Below are 19,060 nucleotides of genomic sequence, written 5' to 3'. Positions count from 1 at the left end.
TATGACTTTGAGAATTTCTATTTCTGTGAAAAAGGTCACTGAAATTTTGATAGAAGTTGTAGTGAGTCTATAGATTGTTTTCAGTAGTGTAGTTGTTTTAACAATATTGTCTTCTGACCCACTTATTTGTGAATATTTTTCCACTTATTTGTGTTTTCTTTCTTCAGTATGTACGTCTTTCACCTCCTTGGTTGAATTCACTCCTAAATGTTTTCTTTATCTTTTTGTATCTATTGTGTATGGGTGTGTTTTCTCGATTTCTTTTTCAGATAGTCTATTGCTAGTATAGGGACATGCTACTGACATTAGTTTATTTGAAGTCTTCTTTTTTTGGATTTGCGCTTAATGCTGTAAAGTTCCCTCTTAGAACTACTTTTGCTGCATCCCATAAGTTTTTATATACTGCATTTTCATTTTCATTTACTTTTTTAATTTCTCATTTATTTCTCAGTTATTTTTTTAAGGAATATGTTGTTTAATTTCTATGCAGTTTTGAATTATCCAAAATTCCTCCTGTTATTGATTTCTAGTTTCACACCTTAGTGGTCCTAAAATATACTATATATGTTTTTAATATTCCTAAATTTATTAAAATTTGTTTTGTGGACTGACATATAATCTACTCTAGAGAATATTCTAAGAGCTTGTAAGAAAACTATAGTCTGCTTAAGAAGTTTTTTAGATTAAAGAAGACAAAGAGGGTTTTTGTTTGATATCAAAGTTAGGTTCTTATCAACTTGTCAGAACCATAAGAGATTTAATGTAAACCTTATGGTAACCATATTGCCAAAAACTAAACAGATACAAAACTTGAATTTGTATTTTTGTTTCTTCAAGATTAGGTTAGATTAGACGGGTGGGGTGGAGCACAATTATAATTCCAGTGGCTCTTCAGGCTGAGGCAAGAGGATCACAAGTTCAAGTTAATTGCTGAGGCTGGCAATTTAGCAATTTAGCAATTTAGCAAGGCCCTAAGCAACTTATGGATACTCTGTCTCAAAATAAAAAATCAAAAGGGTTAGGATGAGGCTCAGTGGTAAAGCTCCCCTACGTTCAATCCTTGGTACCAAAAGAGGAAAAAAAAAAAAAAAAAAAGAGAGAGATTATATTAGGTTAAACATTTTAGGTAGAGTGGCTATCTCTGTGAGATGTTTATCTCAGTGCACACAATGTTACTTGTCTCATTGGTGATCACCTGGTTAAAGATTTCTCCAATAAAAATGTACCATTTTTACTTTGTCATTAATAATGTGACAAATGAAATGACTTAGGTATTTAACATTCTATTTCTCATCAACTTTTCACCTGATGATTTTAACATTCATTGTTAATTCTTGCCTGAAGCAATCATCATAATGGTGTTTGTAAAATGAAGAATTAAAAAAATTCTTATCATGCCTAATACAGTGTGCAATTGGTATTCTAAAGAATTCTAAACAAGACCTCTTCTTTATGCCCTCATTTTGTTTAATTTTCAAGTATATACATATGAGTTTTAAAATTCAACATTATACTTAACTGTCATTACTCATTTCAATGCCCCAATTATCCAAATTTGATTCATAGGAGGAGCCTTTTTAAATGGCTCTGTTGTGTCCTCTTGACAGTTCACTGTTCAATTTTTGGGACACTTCCTATCTTCCTGACATGGACAAGATATTCCATGCTAACGAACACTTTGACTGCCTCAGACTGGAATGAGTTTTTTTTTTTTTTTTTTTTGGTTTTTGATTTTGTACTGTGAGTGCAGTCCAGGGACACTTTACCGCTCAGCCATATCCCCAGTCCTTTTATATTTTTTATTTTGAAACAGGGTTTTGCTAAGTCAGTATCTTGATAAATTGCTAAGGCTGGCCTCAATTTTCCTGCCTCAGCCTCCTGAGTTGCTGAAATTACAGATGTATACCACACCACACTTGGCTCAGTTGTTTTCTGAAAGTCCTGATTTCTTTAAAAGATATTTAGATCTGGGTGTTTTATGTGCTCATTTGGAACTGAGATTACTGCTTCTAGGGTCATTCAGTGGATACAGGGAGTACTTTCATGTATATTTAAGAGTTTATGTGAATATGACTGCTATTAATCCAACACTACAAGTTTTCTTTTTCTTCTCCATTTCTGCTCTGTATCTACTTTCTCTCATAGAGAGAAGACTGGTTCCTAGACACATCAAATATTTATGCATTCCTTGGACTTGTGTTATACAAAATATAGTTTTGGAATGACTGCAATTATCCTATTATTACCATCACCATAAAACCTACCAAGTGAAGTTTAAGGTTTATTTGCAGTTCCGTTGCTCCTTAAATATATTTCATTGAAGGCATATAGTCTGAATACTGCATTTAGAAGTTACTCATATGCAGTCATTTTTTTCTTTAGTGATTATCAATTTGAAATACAAATGGGTTCATTTGATTCCTTTTTTATTTAGCTTTTATCTTTTTCCTATTTGATTTCTTAGAAGACATAAAATGTTAAGCTTTTACAAAATCAGAACTATATAAAGAGATAAGGTTGTAGGTTATTATCTCAAGTATTTTGTTTAAGTGATGTAAAGCTGACTAGCACACCAGTAGACCCAGTTATTGATTCAGTAGTGGTAAGAATTTAGATTTCAATAAATAGTTAGATTGAGGAACTGGGATATAACTAAGTGGTGGAGTGTTTGGATAGTATGCACGAGGACATGGGTTTGATCTCTAGCATTACAAGAGAATTAGATTACTATTATTATTATTATTATTATTATTTTGGTACCAGGGATTAAACCCAGGAATGCTTAATCACTGAACCACATTCCTAGTCCTTTGTATACTTTTTTATTTTGAGACAGGGTCTCACTAAATAGATTAGGGCCTCACTAAATTGAGACTGGCTTTGAATTTACAATCCTCCTGCCTCAGCCGCCCAAGTCACTGGGATTACAGGCATGTGCCACCATGCCCGGCTAGATTAATATTTTTGTTCTCTAAAACAATGTTTCTCAAGCTTTAGTCATAGGTTTGGCCAGATCTCATATTGCATATTATTAAATATTTTAATTGATAGTTATTATTTTTTAAAATTGAAATACTTTTTAAACTCACCAAAAGTTATGACAATCATGGCTTTGAAGTGTGTTATGGTTTAGATGTGAGGGGTCCCCCAAAAGCTCATATGTGAGACAATGCAAGAAAGTTTAGACATAAAATAATTGGGTTATAAGAGGTTTAACATAATCAGTGCATTTATCTCCTGATAGGGATTAACTTGGTGATACCTGTAGTCAAGTACGGTATGGCTGAAGGAGATGGGACCCTGGAGGCATGACTTTGGGTTTCTATTTTGTCCTGCTGAGTGGAGTTCTCTCTCTGCTTCCCATGTTCCCAGCTGCTTTCCTTCACCATCCCCTTCCACCATGATGTTCTGGTCCATCTCCAGTCTAGAGGAATGGACAGATCTCCAGCCTTCTATGGACAGAGATCTCTGAAACTGTCAGCCTCCAAATGAATTTTTTCTCTATAAAATTGTTCTTGTCAGGTCTTTTGGTCACAGCAGCAAAAAAGCTGACTAAAACAAAGTGGCATTTATTTTATTTTTAAATATACAATAAAATATATTCATATCAAAAGATATATTCATACCAATTAAAACTTCTAAAATAAGCTGCCTCTAAAATCAACTATCAAATTTTTCTTTCCCCAATGGTACATCTAGTACTATTTTGGATAATTTCTGTAATATAAAAGCTTAGGAAATTCTTAAAAACACACAGTTATTGCACATTTTGTCTCTATTAAGTGGATTTTATGACATTTGAGTTTAGAAAACCAACAAAAATTTATAGGTCAAATGAGTCTACTATTATTGGTACTTAAAGTTAGGTTCAAGAGATATACTACCTCACCAACATTTTTACTAAGCCATCATGCTTTTATTAGCTTCCTGCACACTTTTTCAAATCATAACAGTGTTGCTCTAGTGGCAGGAAAAATCATCCAGATGTTGCCTGATCAGTCAGTCAAATCATTTATTTGATTAAGTATGCTTGTGCACACATATGTATATTAGGTCATGTGTAGAATACATAAAACCCCAAGCCTAATATCTGACTTCAGGAACTGTAGAGTTCTGATTAAAGATACTTAATCAGATAAATATCAAAAAAAGTAATCAAGAAAAGCATAGGAGTTTATAATAGAGCACCTATTTTCAGTTAATAGGAAGCTGTGGTGGAAGTGATATTTGAACTGAGAATTAAAGGATATATATCATTTAGGTAGTTAACTCTGAGATAGAAAAGCACAATGGAAGACATAGGATCTCCAGTGGATCATGAATCTATAGTAGACTGATTCATGCATTTACTCATTTAATTATGCATTAAAAGCTGTATACAATTTTCTACATTCAAGTTTTTCTATTGATTAAATTTTTCCTCACATGGTGGTTTTAAAATACGTTAAATTTTTTGGTTCTCCCTTCCAGAGGTGGAGTTTAATTACCTTAAATTCTTGAATTTAATGACTCCTCTCTAATGTGTGGAATAAAGTCTAAGTGATGAAATGTTTTAGGGAAAGAATATTCTTCTTAACTAGATTTATAAAATAAGACTATTGTTATAGTTTATATATTAGGTGTCCCCCCAAAACTCATGAGTGAGACAATGCAAGAAGGTTTAGAGGTGAAATGATTGGATTTTAACAGCCTACACCTAGTCAATGAATTAATTTCCTGAGAGGGATTAACTGAGTGGTGATTGTAGGCAGGTAGGGGGTGGCTGGAGGTGGTAGGTCCCCAGGGGTGTAGTCTTTGGGGTTTGTGCTTGTTTAGGAGAGTTCTTTCTCTGCTTCCTGGAGTGATTTCTTGAGTCACTTTCCTTCACCACACTCTTCCACCATGATATTCTGCCTCACTTGAGCCCTGAGGAATGGAGACGACTGTCAAATGAATATATCCTTCTGAACAAAACCTTCAAAATACGCAAACTTCTGAAAACTATTACAACATGGTTTAAACTCCTTATTTTTTATGTATATCAATGCATTCTAAAATATATCATGATAATGCAATTTCTTTGAATGTTATTTTATGAGTGAATATAGTACAGTTTAACTTTGCAGCTTATTGACTGTGGAAACTTGAATAAATTACTCAGTGTGACAGTGTCTCAGTTTCTTTCTCAATAAATGGAGATAATAATAGACTGTACCTCAGAGGATTTTTGTGACGAGTACATAATTTATATAAAACATATAAAATAATGCCTGATATACTAAAGTCTTCTATAAACATTAAGAAAAAAGACTAGATTGATTATATGTATTTAAGAGTTATTTTCATTAAATACATTGAAAAAGAATGGTTCTTTTTTTGGGGGGTTGGTTACCAAGGATTGAACTCAGGGGCGCTCAATCAACTGAGCCACATCCCCAGCCCTATTTTGTATTTTATTTAGAGACAGAGTCTCACTGAGTTGCTTAGCACCTCATCATTGCTGAGGCTGGCTTTGGATTTGAAATCCTCCTGCCTCAGCCTCCTGAGCCGCTGGGATTACAGTGTGAACCACCACAGCCAGCAAGAATGGTTCTTAAAATGTTTTTGACAATTTTTTAAATCAAGCAGTCCCTTTTGACCTTCAAGAATTGATAATTAAGTTGATTGATTTCAGTAGAAGAATTTTGTGTCAATTTTTATGCTTTTTATTATGATTCTGTATGCATGTATTATTTGTGATTATTTGTAAAATTTTATTTCCCCAAAAATCATGCCCTAGATGCTATACATGATTAAGTATGCAATTACTATTTGAAAGGCAGTAATTAATATAAAAAGTCTTCCTAAGATTTTTAAAAAATGGTATTTAGTATAAACATGATCTAACCAGAGAACATTTCTGTGATATTTTTCATATCTAACTGAAAAATTAAATATTAGCAACATTTTATTATATTATTTCTAACATATTTATAAATCAATAGAAATATATGTGGAATATATGAGTTTTAAATAAAGTCCAAGAGTTTGCTGAAGGGAAAATACAAGTCCTGAAGTGTGCAAATGATAACCACAAAGTCACCAAAAACATTTTTGGCTTCTCAATACTGTGCCATGTTCTCTAAATTACATTAATGAAAAACTTTCACCAGAACATTCTTTAAACTGGGGAGATGAGAATAAAAATGTTTGCCTTGTTTGGTTGAAGACTGGGCATAAAATGATAATTAATAGCTGAACAATCTGAATGGCCTATTTTATACCAAAAATATTCTTCAAGACGGGGAAGCCATATTAAGGACACTAAGCTGTAATATCCAGCTAGTTCTGCTGATTCCGAATCATAGGATTTTTGCCTTGCAAGGGGCTCTGTAAATCATCTAGCCCAAACCTTCAATTGAGGCTATTTAAGGGAAGTTTTTAGAGACTTCAAAGGCTTCATAAGACCGTATATTTGCAAGGACTACTTATTACAGCTAAATCCTCCAAGGCTTTTAAATATACCCATGTATTGAAGAAATTATTCAGCTTGTTGAAGGTCACTTATTAAAATGTGGCTTTGGGTTACTTGGAGTAAAAGAAAAGTATAAAAGGCAGAAGGAATCTAGAGAAGCTCTCAAGTTAGTTAACTTTGGTTATTGCCCAATCTGCAGCCTGAGGATGCAAGGATGATCTTACATGCACTAACAGCCACTATGAGGTAGAGTACAATTGACTGTTGCACATGAACGTGGTGATACTAAATTCTTTCAAGTTATTGATTGTTTTATGATATTTCTTTAGCTTTTCCTTTTTTACAAAAACATTGTATTTGAGGAATTCATTGCCTGAATATCGTGGATATTTATTATTGTGTGTAATTCTTATAAAACTGAGACCCCAAAGGGTCTAGTTTTGCATTGTTGTAGCATTTCAAGAACACCCCAAATAGGCCTTCAGTCTTTTCTCTCATATCCTTTCTCTCTTGTAGGCGTTTTTGCTTCCTGAATCCATTCTCCACTATGCTGCACTTTCTCTCATGAAGCTTACCAGACACCCCCCCACCCCCATGCCACATTTGATTTCATGAATGGAAACTTCTGGTTGCTCAAACACTGAGTCCTGGCAGGTCAAACACTGAGTTGATACTTCATTAGCTATTAGAACTAAGTTACTAAATTGTATTTGTTAAATACAATTTAACAAATGCAACTGTTAAATGATAGGATTATGGAGTAAAATAAGAACAGAAAACTTTGAAAGAATGCATCTTGTCTTGTGTTTCTCTGTGGTGTTACAGTGCAAAAGCTGCGCTTTAGAGAACAGCTATGGTCACACTTTCAAATATTATCTGCCTCTTATTCTCTCTCTTCCTCTATTGGTATGAATAGTTATATGGCTCTTAGGATGGTTCATATATGGCTACTTAAGAGGTTGGATATTCATCACATTTACAACTAATTTTTCAAATTTTCAAAAAGGGTGTTATGGTTTAGATATGAGGTCCCCTGAAAGTTCATGTGTGAGACAATGCAAGAAAGTTTAGAGATGAAATAATTGAATTATGAGAACTTTAATGTAATGAGGGAATTAATCCACTTGAAGGAATTAACTGGGTGATAACTGTAGACAGGTAAGGTGTGACTGGAAGGAGGTTGTTTGATGGAAGTGTGTGTTTAGGGTATATATTTTGTCCCTGGTGAGTAGAGCTCTCTCTGCTTTCTGTTCTCATATTCTGAGCTGCTTTTTCTCTGCCATACCCTCTATCATGTTGTTCTGCCTCATCTTGAGGCCAGAGCCACAAATTCGGCCATCTATAGACAGACCGCTGAAACTGTGAACATCAACTAAACTTTTCTTCCTCTAGGTCGTTCTTGTCAGTTTTTTTGGCCACAGTGGTGAAAAAGCTGACTAAAGCAAAGGAAATTCTTTTATTTGGTCTTGTGTCACTGGGAACATAGTATTTATTTAGAAAAATGATCAGTAATAGCAGTTTAATGTTTTCAGTTTCTTTTTTCTTCTTTTGAGAAGGGGTCCTACCGTGTTGTCCATGGTGGAATAAACTCCTGGGCTCAAGTGATCCTCCACCTCAGTCTCCTAAGCATCTGAGATTACAGGTGTGTGTCACCACATCTGGGCTAGTTTACTATTTTCCATCCTTTAAAAATGAGTTTGGATTTTTCACTCAGAGATCTTAGTGTATCTGAGTCTAGAAACTCACTAAGTTTATAAACTGATTACATAAACACATGAAATGTAAGTTTTGGAAGGCAATTTGGGTATATTTACAGTAGGAGAATTTGGAGGCTTCTTCCTATTTTGTAACATTGCCTACAAAGCCGTTTAAGAAATTGATGGATGAATTCTGGGTGTCAGTGATATAGAACTTGAGACAACTTGCTTTTGTTTTTCTATATTCAATAGATAAATTGCCATTATATTTTGAGGTGACATTCTGATGGTTGTATTGCGGGATTGCACAGAATGGTGATTTTGAGAACCTAGGGGGGAAAAAAACTCAACCTCTTATATTAGTATGGCTATTTTTGGAGGTCTTCACAGGCACTCTTTATAGTAGCAATATCCAAGTACCACCATCTATGATCATTCAAGAAGATAGAAATATATGTACTTTATAAGGCAGTTAAGACTCATGTGTGATGGTTTATAAAAGTGTAAAGGAAACTGACTGTCCCTGGATAGTCTTTGAACATGGTCTCATACCAACTGTATACCATTAGTGCATCTGGTTCATAATAAGTATCTTTTGGGTTATACTTCTTTCAAATCACTGTAGTATACTTTATTTTACTTTTTGTAGCCTTGTAGTTGAGTTAGTTGCATAATTATCTGCTATAGCTGCAACTCTTTTCTATCACCTGCTGACTTCAGAATTGTATAGACATGGTTTACCCTCTGCTATACCATCTTATAAAATCGATTTAATTTAACAAATGTTTACAGAGTACACATGCAGTAAATATTGAAAACAGAGTAAAACAAAAAACAGTAAAGGAGCTGATTATTTAATGTCTTCTCACAGATGATAATAGAAATGTGCTTTTAATTGTATTCATTCAAATGAGTTACTATGTATTATCACTTTACACGATTTTGTTTGTTTTGTAGAGCCAGTTTGGATCTTTTAGTGTGTAGATAAGATGTCCAGGAGAAAAATAATATTGAATTTATAACAACAGTTGCCTTTGTGCCCTATGGTTCTTTTACCAGCTCATGCTAGCTTTTCTTTTATTCACTCATGAGGATGCTCTGATTTGACCAGCTGTGTGTCCTATGCCTCAGCCAGACCCCAGGACCTGAGGGATCTCAGTTCTCCTTATTCTTGTTCTCAGAATATACTCCACAAAGTCGCTTCACTGATCATATTACTAGCCAGTGACTCTGCCTCTCAGGAAGATCACAGGGCTCCATTACTGACCCAGCATGCCCTGGGATGCTGATCTGCCAAGCCCTGTCCTGTCCAGGCCCGACACATTATATTCTCTTCTGCAATCACAAGTGTGACTTGGAAATTGATGTTTTTGCATACTTGTATGTGTGAATGTAGTACCACTAGCACATGTGCACATAGCAGTTTTTAGGGGATTGGCTCTGCTTTTCATTTCCCAGAAGTCCCTACCATGTAGATTTTCTGAGAAACATTGTATGCAGCAGGGCAACGTACTGGTTTTTTTTTGTCCCTTTTGTTTCCTGTTCTAATGCCATGCTGTGATGTTGCCCTCTTAAAGAGGCAATGACGCCAGATAGTGGAATGGACAAGTTGAACACAAGGATTAGAAGAAAGTCGTTTCCCTAGCAACAATAACCATGCAAGGGGAGCCCCACTACTTATCCACTACTCATGTCCCTTTTCCTCTGGTTTAAATAACACAGACAGATGATGTGCATGCTAAATATCTGATATTGAATCATTTCTAGGATATGGAATTACAGCAAATGATTACTGTCTAAAAAGAATTTGGAAATTTGATGAGTGTGCAATATACTTTAATATGTTAGTAGGAAGCTTTGACACCATATCTTTTCTATTAATGTATCATTGTGTTTATGCTTCTTATTAGATGATGCTGGAAAATAGTTACTTCTCTCAAAGCCACATAAAGAACTGTCAAAAGCCAGATTTTTAAAACACTATGAGAGAAACTCCCATTATATCTTTAATATTTAAAAATGATCCTTTCTACTCCCATGACTAAAAATCAATCTATAGATTAAGTCATATGATAAGAAAAGCAAGAGTGTCACTTGAATTTAACAACTTAATTCTAGTTCTTTAAAGTGATTTTATTTGAAGTACTTCATTTCTTTTCTGAATTCTTCACTTATTGATATTTTTGACATTAGAGCATTAATGTTTTGATGTGACTATTAGTCATTATTAAATGTGAAGTAGCATGCTGAATATGGCTCTCCAATATGCTGGTCAGCACTCTCTAACATTTATATGTATCTCACACCACACAACCAGGCATAATTTTGTTAAGTTAGTATTGCACATGGTCTAACTAAAAAGCAAACAATTGTGATATGTGAAAGCAACTATTGATGAAAGAAATGATCACTTGACAAGCTACTGTCTCTCAAACACCGATCTGATTTAGAAAAGCAATCATAACCCATTGTTTTGTTAAATTTCTTGACTTAGAGCTGATAAAATTCAGAGTACCAAAAAACTAGATAAAACTAGGTAAAGGTATAGATAAAATGCTGTCTCATAAAAATATAATGTGTCACAAAAAGAAGCTACCTATATAATTTTTTAAATTGTTAAAAGTTATTTTAAAAATTTTTAAAATTTAATGGTTCCATTTACAAAAAGAAAAAGTTAACAGGTTTTGGAGTGTGGTGACACATGCCTCTAATTCCAGCAATTTGGCAGGCTGAGGCAGGAGGATTGCAAGTTTAAGGTCAGCCTCAGCAATTTAGGAAGACCCTGTCTTAGAATAAATAAGGGTTGGGGATGTAGCTCAGTGGTAAAGTACCCCTGGGTTAAATCTCTAGTGCCCAAAATAATAATAGTAGTAACAGGTAAAACTAATGTTAATAATAAACATGTCTGAAAGATTAGCATTTTAACATTTAATCAACATAAAATTATTGAGATATTTTACATTTTTTCACATTCGGTCTTCAATATCTGACTTGTATTATACATTATTATGGTTTGGATATGAGGTGTCCACAAAAGCTCATGTGGGAGATAATGCAAGAAGGTTTAGTGAATTAATAACTGATGGGATTAATTGAGTGGTAACTGGAGGCAGGTGGGGTGTGACTTGAGCAAGTGGTTCAATGGGGGCATGGCTATGGCGTATACGTTTTGTATCTGGAGAGTGGAGTCTCTACTTTCTGATCATCATGTGAGCTGCTTCCCTCTGCCATACTTTCCCGCCATGATGTTTGGCCTTACCTGGAGCCCAGAGGAAGGGAGTCAGACTTCTACTGACTAAGACCTCTGAAACCTTGAACCCTCAAATAAACTTTTCCTCCTCTACAATTGTTCTGGTCAGATCATTTAGTCACAGTAGTGAAAAAACTGACTAAAACATACATTTCAGTACCTGTAGATTAGAATTAGCTATATTTAAAAAGCTCAGTAGCCACAAGTGGTTAGAGGGTATCATATTGAACAGCATAGGTTTACAATACAAAATATTATAAAAGGTTTAGATGCTAATCCTATAGAAATACTGATTTTCTTAAAAAAAAAAAAGTTTATCTTTTGAGTTGTATGGAAAAATTCATAGCCTGACAATGTTTCCTAGTTTCAGTGTTAGGTCTTCCTGAAAAAGATGTTTATGAAAACTTATCCTAAGTTCTTCCCATTGACCATTATCAAGTTGGTGACAATTTGATTATAGAGATTAGAAACCAGTGGCAAACTTAGTGAATTTCTTTCACATCATAAAATATTCTTGGAAAGACTTCTTTTTTTTTTTTTCAGATTTAACATCAGGTAGTTATATTAGCATCCTAGAATAAAAATATCTCACAAAAACCAATATAATACTTTGCTGACTTTCTTTATAGCCAGTTTTTGAAATGTGAACATACACTGTTTGGATTCAGAGTAACTATACTGAGGAAACTGTAGGTTTTTCAAAGGAGGTTTTACCTCAGGCTCCTTGATTATAGAGACATACTTCCTTCTCTGAATAACATTACAAAGAAGAAATACAGAAAGGAAGGATGAGTTGTTTATCTCTGCAAACTGACTGAAGCAAGCAACTTTCTTTTTCTTCCAATTTCCTGTAATATTTAGAAATCACTTTCAGAAAGACTGACTAGTAAGAATCATAACTAAGTTTTCAATAATTTCCATAGATGAAGTTAAAATCACAAAGATCTAGAATAAATAAGAAACAATGGTGTGTGCTCACACACTCATTTATAAGCTATTTTCAAAAATAAAGTTGAGACAAGTATTTTATTTGGAGATTCTGTCCATTATCATTTATTACTCCTTTCAATTCTAGACATTTCTGAGAATCTATTCTTATTAAATAACATGGACAAGTCCAAATTGCCAATGATTAATACTAAGCAATTTGTGAATTACAGTGAAAATTTATCTTGTATAAAATGGATTTGACTAATGGAAGTACTAGATTTGTACATGTGTATGGATTAAAATGGTTTGTAAGGCATAGAAGCAAGTAGCAAAAAATAATATATGTTAGCTACCTGTGTAGGATCATTTGTTTAACTTGTTGACCCATAAACTATTTTAGAACATCTAGTACATGTGCATTACTTGTCTTAAATACAGTTGGAATTCTAAAATGGATCATGAATTCTGCATGTAAAGGAATAGTAAAGAATAACTGAAATGGAAGTTTCAGAATTTTGAGAGATTTGAGCAAGGGGAGATTTTCTTCCAAGGGTAAGAGTTGGAGGAATCTGGAAAGGAGAAAGATCAGCTTCCCAGAGGAAATAGATTTGAATTGTTCTTTGGTAAATGGGTGGTGGGGAGGAAGGAGAGGTTGTTTAGGTAGAGGAAACACTAACACAAGCAAGAATCTTCATGAAATACAGGGGAAATTTGAATCCAAAGTGGTGATAAATGTCTATGCATTTTCAAAGATTATATTCTGAACAGAAAGAAGTTTTACAGTATTAACTATGGCAATGCTATGTAGTTTTCCAGTATCAATTCAGACTCAACTAGTAAGATAAGGAGTCTCTTTTAATGATAGCTCCCAGGAAAGTAAATTATATTTGCCAATTGCAAGCATGTACTTGTTTCTCAAGTTTTGCATTATGAGGAGGAATCAGATTCATTAATTTATTCACTATTTTTGTTGATATTGATACTAGTGGCATTCAGTTTTAGCCACCAAAAAGAAAAATAATTTATTATATGAAATGGAAAAGAGAGGTTAGTTAAAATAATGTAATTATAATTCGATGTTAGTATGAGTAAAAAAAGTAGGCAAATTTTGTCCAAGTGTTTTATGTCTGATATTTTGTTTGTTAAGTTCTTCATATCAGATCTACAGACACTTTTCTTTGTGATTTTTAAATATTATTTATAATTTTAGCTTAGTTTGCCTCTATCCTTCACCCCATATTTGATAATATTTCAATTGATTTTGCTCTAATTATTCTAAGAATTGTTTTTATATACCTCATAACATGTAACCTTTTGGCACTTTTACTGAACCAAATCTAGATAGCTGACAGGTTGGTACTGATTTTTGTCTTCCTTGCTGGCATCTCAGCCCTAACATTTAGGATATTTCTTTGCTCTCTTCATAATATCATTTTCCCTGGGACTAATTATTGCTAGGCTAAGGCTCAAGAACCTCTGGACAGCACAGATACTGTATTTATTTATTTTTTCTTTTTCTTTTGTCAAATTTTATTTATTCATTCATTTTAGAGGGGAAAAGAGCATGGATGATTATGTATGGAAGGTTTTTATGGGGCAGTACCAGAGGTGATAGACATCTCTCTATTTATGCATCAATGACTGAAACCCAGAAACAAGGCTCTACCTAGCTACTCAGAAGAGGCCATTTACCCAAGTTCACCTCAAATGAATAGTTGGGATTTACAATTTTATGGTGTGGGGGAAGAAGAGGGCATTTAGGTAGAGGAAATACTAACAAAAGCAAGAATCTGCATGAAATATAGGGAACAGGAATTTTCTTTTGTCTTGGAGGATAATGTGGCCTTGTAGTCTTGAGCATGCTAACCATTAAAAAAGTTTATCGTGAAAAATTGACAAGGAATGCTGCTCTTGCCCAGTAGTTCTCAAATTTTGTTATAGTACTCCAGCAGCTGGAGTGGAGGTTCCATAGCTAAAATAAAACAGCTGGTCACACATATGTTTCATCTTTAGAATATTCCCCACACTATACAAGGAGCTGAAATAGAGGAATGGATAAGGTACAGACACTGTTTCTAGACTGGTTAAGTGTATATTGGTAGTAGATACTTTTTGTGCTCCATGTCATTTCCTCTAAGCATGCCTCCTATGTGAGCCACAGACTATGGTGGACAGTTACTATGAACAGGACCACAGCCCTACCTCAAGTGCCTATGGATTCTCTCTGCTTTTCTGTCTTGACCTTTTTTGGAAGTACATGACCTTTAGGCAGGAGCAAGACAGAAGGAAATTGTTGGAGAGTTAATGCAGGGAGATAACCTCAACTATACATACACGTACCTCTCTCTTCTGTGGAAAAGATTGAGTTTGTTTCCAGATATTTTGCTGTAGTTAACTCTGTGGCTCTTGTATATCTCTCTTACACATATGCTAGAGAGATGCTCTATATTCAGGTCTGAAACTGCTGAGGTGTAGGATGTGATTATTCACAGATTTACAATACGCAAATTGTTTTCCAAAGTGGTAGTGTCAATTTACATTCCTGTCAACAATGTCTAGGATTCCTCCATGATTTGTATTGTGGGCAGTTATCAGTTGATAAATTTATGCCCATATTGTAGGTGCCAAAAAATATCAAGTTGTATTTCTAATTTACATTTTTCTGACAACCAATAATCGCTAATGTATTTTTTTTTTCTGATGTTTATGAGGGATCCATGTTTCTCATCTATGAAAAGCTTGGGGTTTCTCTCTCTTTGGAATATTTTTCTACTGAGTCTTGTCTCATTTTTTGGAAAGAGTTTTTCTTTTTTTTTTTTTTTTTTTTTTTTTTTTTTTTTTTTTTTTTTTTTTGGGTGCTGGGGATCGAACCCAGGGCCTTGTGCTTGCAAGGCAAGCACTCTACCAACTGAGCTATCTCCCCAGCCCCTCTTTTCTTTTCTTTTTTGTATCTAGATACTAACTTCTTTGCCTTTATTTGTTGCAAACATCTTGTCACAGTTTACAGTAACTTTTTACTTTCTTTGTGTATCTCTTGAACAGAAGTTATTAAATTTTATTAAAGTTGATCTGTCTTCTCTTTTATAATTACTTTTTGTTTATTGCTCAAGCAATTCTTCCCTATCTTGAGAGCATAAATAAATTTTTCTGAAACCTTTATGGTTTATCCTTCTCATTTTCATTTTTAGTCCTTCAGTAATGAACTTTTGGTTATGGTAATCTATAGGGATTTAATTCCATTTTTCTCCCACATGAGTAATGAATTGTCTTTTCTGTGTTCAAATAAAGTCACCACAACACTTTTGTATTATTCCTAAATATTCCAATCAGTAATGAAACTAAGAGTGGGCTCTTATTCAATTCACCAAGCTATTCATGTAGTTCTTCCTCTTTCTAAAATTTCTTTATAAGAAAATAAAGTATGTATTGACATTCTTATCAAAGACCAGGGAGGGGAAGTATGGGTTCCACTGGACACATAGCATGTTTCAATGCTGTATCAAAAGAGAAAGAAAAGAAGAAAGAAGAAAAAAAAAAAAAAAAAAAAGAAGAAAAGAAAAAGAAGTGTAAGGGAGTGTCCAGTTAGAGTGAAAATACACTGAAATTTATCCAAAGTTAGAAAGTTTATAATGTACAGGACATTGACAAGCATGATTATGGAATTAGAAACCATTTGTTCTTTATTTCAATATCTATATATTTTTAAGAAGACCTTAAGGTATGGTATATTTTAATCCCATTTTCTTATCAGACATAAATGTAAGACAGAGAAATGAAAGGACTTCCCCAAAAGACAAATAGAGTTGGAGTAAAACTATGGTTATAGTTCAGTTTGGAATTGTGAGGGTTGCAATCCTATGATCAAATAAAAGTGACAAGGACAGACACTTTAAAAAAAAAATACCAGCACAGTTTGAAGACTTTGGGGGCTATTCTTTACTTGCTAAATGTATTGAAATGTGAACTGTTAGCTTGTGATAGAAAAGAATGCATTTTGAAAATTTTATTCTTTATGCCTGTGCCAAGAAAGAAGGTTAAACCTAAAGATAATTTCTCCTATCATATTCCTAGCATGAGTGGATTTCCTCTTTAAAAGCTTATCAGTTTGCTTCAGTCTGGAAAACATAAACAATAAAATATTTCTCTCTTGATGAACAAGTTGAACTTTCTCACCTCCAGTTAGCATGCACAGTTTTGTTTGGCTACTGACAGATAACAGTTTGAAGATAGTATAAAAGAGTAACCAAAAAATACACATGTTTAACTTCACTAAACTTCTTTTATAGTTGGTAAAATGTTACAAAACTCACAAGCTATGATCCATGTATTTATGACATGAGATTCTATAGCTTTATTTTCTCTTGTGGAAAGAAAAGACAATAGCTATAAGTAATTTGTCTTAGAGATGGAATTTTCATTCCTTTACAGAGATGTTCCAGCTAGAATGTAGGTTACAATACTTGGCTGCCAGGAAATTATTTCTCAGACTGTAGACAAAAGCAACTTTTTCTTAATAGATATTCATCAGTAGCTTGGAACTCTGAGTGGGGGTTCTCCCTTTCTTCTTTATAACAAAATTATTTTATAGTGGCTATAAAACCATTGGTTTCATAGGTTTATAAAGTTGTATTCAGATTGTTTCCTAATTTTTTTCTCTAAAAAGTTGACTCTATTTTAACATTGTTGCTATATTGGGAGATGGAACAAAATCACAAAGTGAGATGAGATATTTTAATGAAGAAGTTAACAGAAGAATAAAAGAAAATGTTATTGTTAAGAATTTATTCTAAGAAACCACTAAACTGTTTGCCATAGATGTATCACTGTACATCCCACCAGCAATGTAGAAGATTTCTGATTACTCCATATTCTTGTTTACACAGAGTATAATCAATTTTTAAATATTTTACCCATTCTAATGGGTTTGTGGTTATATCTCATTGTAGTTTCATTTTGAATTTCACTAAGATATTGAACATCTTTTGTTTCCTTATTTACCATCTATCATCTTTTGCTATATTTTGTTAAAATCCCTGCTAAATTTTTATTGGATTGCATGTTCATTATTGAGTTTTAGCAGTTTTTTTTTTTTTTTTTTTTTTTTTGGTATATTCTATAAGGATCCAATCCTTAATTAGCACTATGGTTTGCATATGTGTTCCCTCAAAGGTCCTTTAGTTAAAGGCTTGGTCCCCAGTCCATGGTGCTACAACAGGGAGGTGGTGAAATCTTGAAGAGGTGGGGCCTGCCTGGAAGTTTTGTAGCTCTAAGGGGATGGTTCCCCCTCTCTCTTGCTTCCTGGCTTCCATGAGGTAAGCAGTTTTACATACTCCTGCCATGTTGTACTGCCTCACAACAGGCTCAAAGGAACAGGGTCAACTGTGAGCTAAAATAACTTTTCCTCTTTTTAAGTGATTACTTGCAGGTATTTTTTAAAATAGTAATGGACAGCTTACTAGCATAATTAGGTATACTTATTACAAGTATGTTTTCTCAGTTTGTGGCTAGCATTTTATTTTTCCAGTGGTATCTGTCATAGAGTGGAAATTTAAAATTTTAAAATTTGGTGATGTTTAATTAATCATTTTTTTTTTGTTTTGTTTTGTTTTTGTCATTTGTACTTTGGGCATATCTAAGAATTTTTCACTGATCTCAATGCTACAAACATTTTCCCCCTGAGTCTTTTTCCAGAAATATTATAATTTTAGAGTTTATGTTTAGTTTTGTCAAAAGAAAAAAATCAACAAATTGAGTTTAATGATCAAATTGGTTTTGGGGGGGTGGGTGGGAAGAGATGTACCAATTATTGAACCCAGGGTCGCTCAACCACTAAGCCATGTCCCTAGCCCTTCTTATTTTTTATTTTGAGACAGGGTCTCACTGAATTGCTTAAGTCCTGGCTAAGTTGCTGAGGCTAGCTTTGATCTTGTGATCCTCCTGCCTCAGCCTCCCAAGTTGCTGGGATTACAGGTGCAAGCCACTGCCTAGCTCAAGTTGGCTTTTATTAGAGATTCATAAACATGGCAATATCCCCTCTGTCCCATTGATCCATTCATCTGTTCTTATGCTAAACACCACATTATCTTCATGACTATAGCTCTATAATAAGTCTTCATCATAGTGTAAGTCCTTTAACATTATTCTTTAAAAAATTGTTTTAGTTATTTTTGGTCCTTTGCATTTTCATGAAAATTTCATAATCAGTTTTCCAATTTATAAAACAATGCCTGTAGGGGTTTGATTGAAATTACTTTCAACCTATAGATTGATGCTGGTCATTGGGGATGTGATCCAAATCAAAATAATCCAAATCAAAATATATGAGCCACATATGTAATTTAAATTTTTCTGGTAGTCACATTAAAAAAGTAAAAATAATTTTAAAAACCCAAACCCTTAAAGTTGTGGAATTAATGTTAATAATCTATTTCATTTATCCTAGTATATAAGAATATTATCATTTGAACATGTAATCAACATACAAATATTGCTGTGATATTTCACTTTTTGGTACAAAGTCAGAAATCTCATACACTTACAGCACATCTTAATTCATACTATCCACATAAAGCTATTCAATACCTATGTGGCTAATGGTTACCATATTGGTTAAAGTAATTATAAATCAACCTGGGGAGAACTGACAAATTAACAACACATAGTATTCCCATTCACAAAAATCAGTTTTATTTATATCTCCATTTCTTTTGATTTTTTGTACAGATCTTTCACATGTGTTAAAATTATTCC

This window comes from Sciurus vulgaris (assembly GCF_902686455.1).
Source record: "Sciurus vulgaris genome assembly, chromosome: 6".
Lineage (NCBI taxonomy): Eukaryota > Metazoa > Chordata > Mammalia > Rodentia > Sciuridae > Sciurus > Sciurus vulgaris.
Note: the sequence above shows the minus strand (reverse complement) of the source record.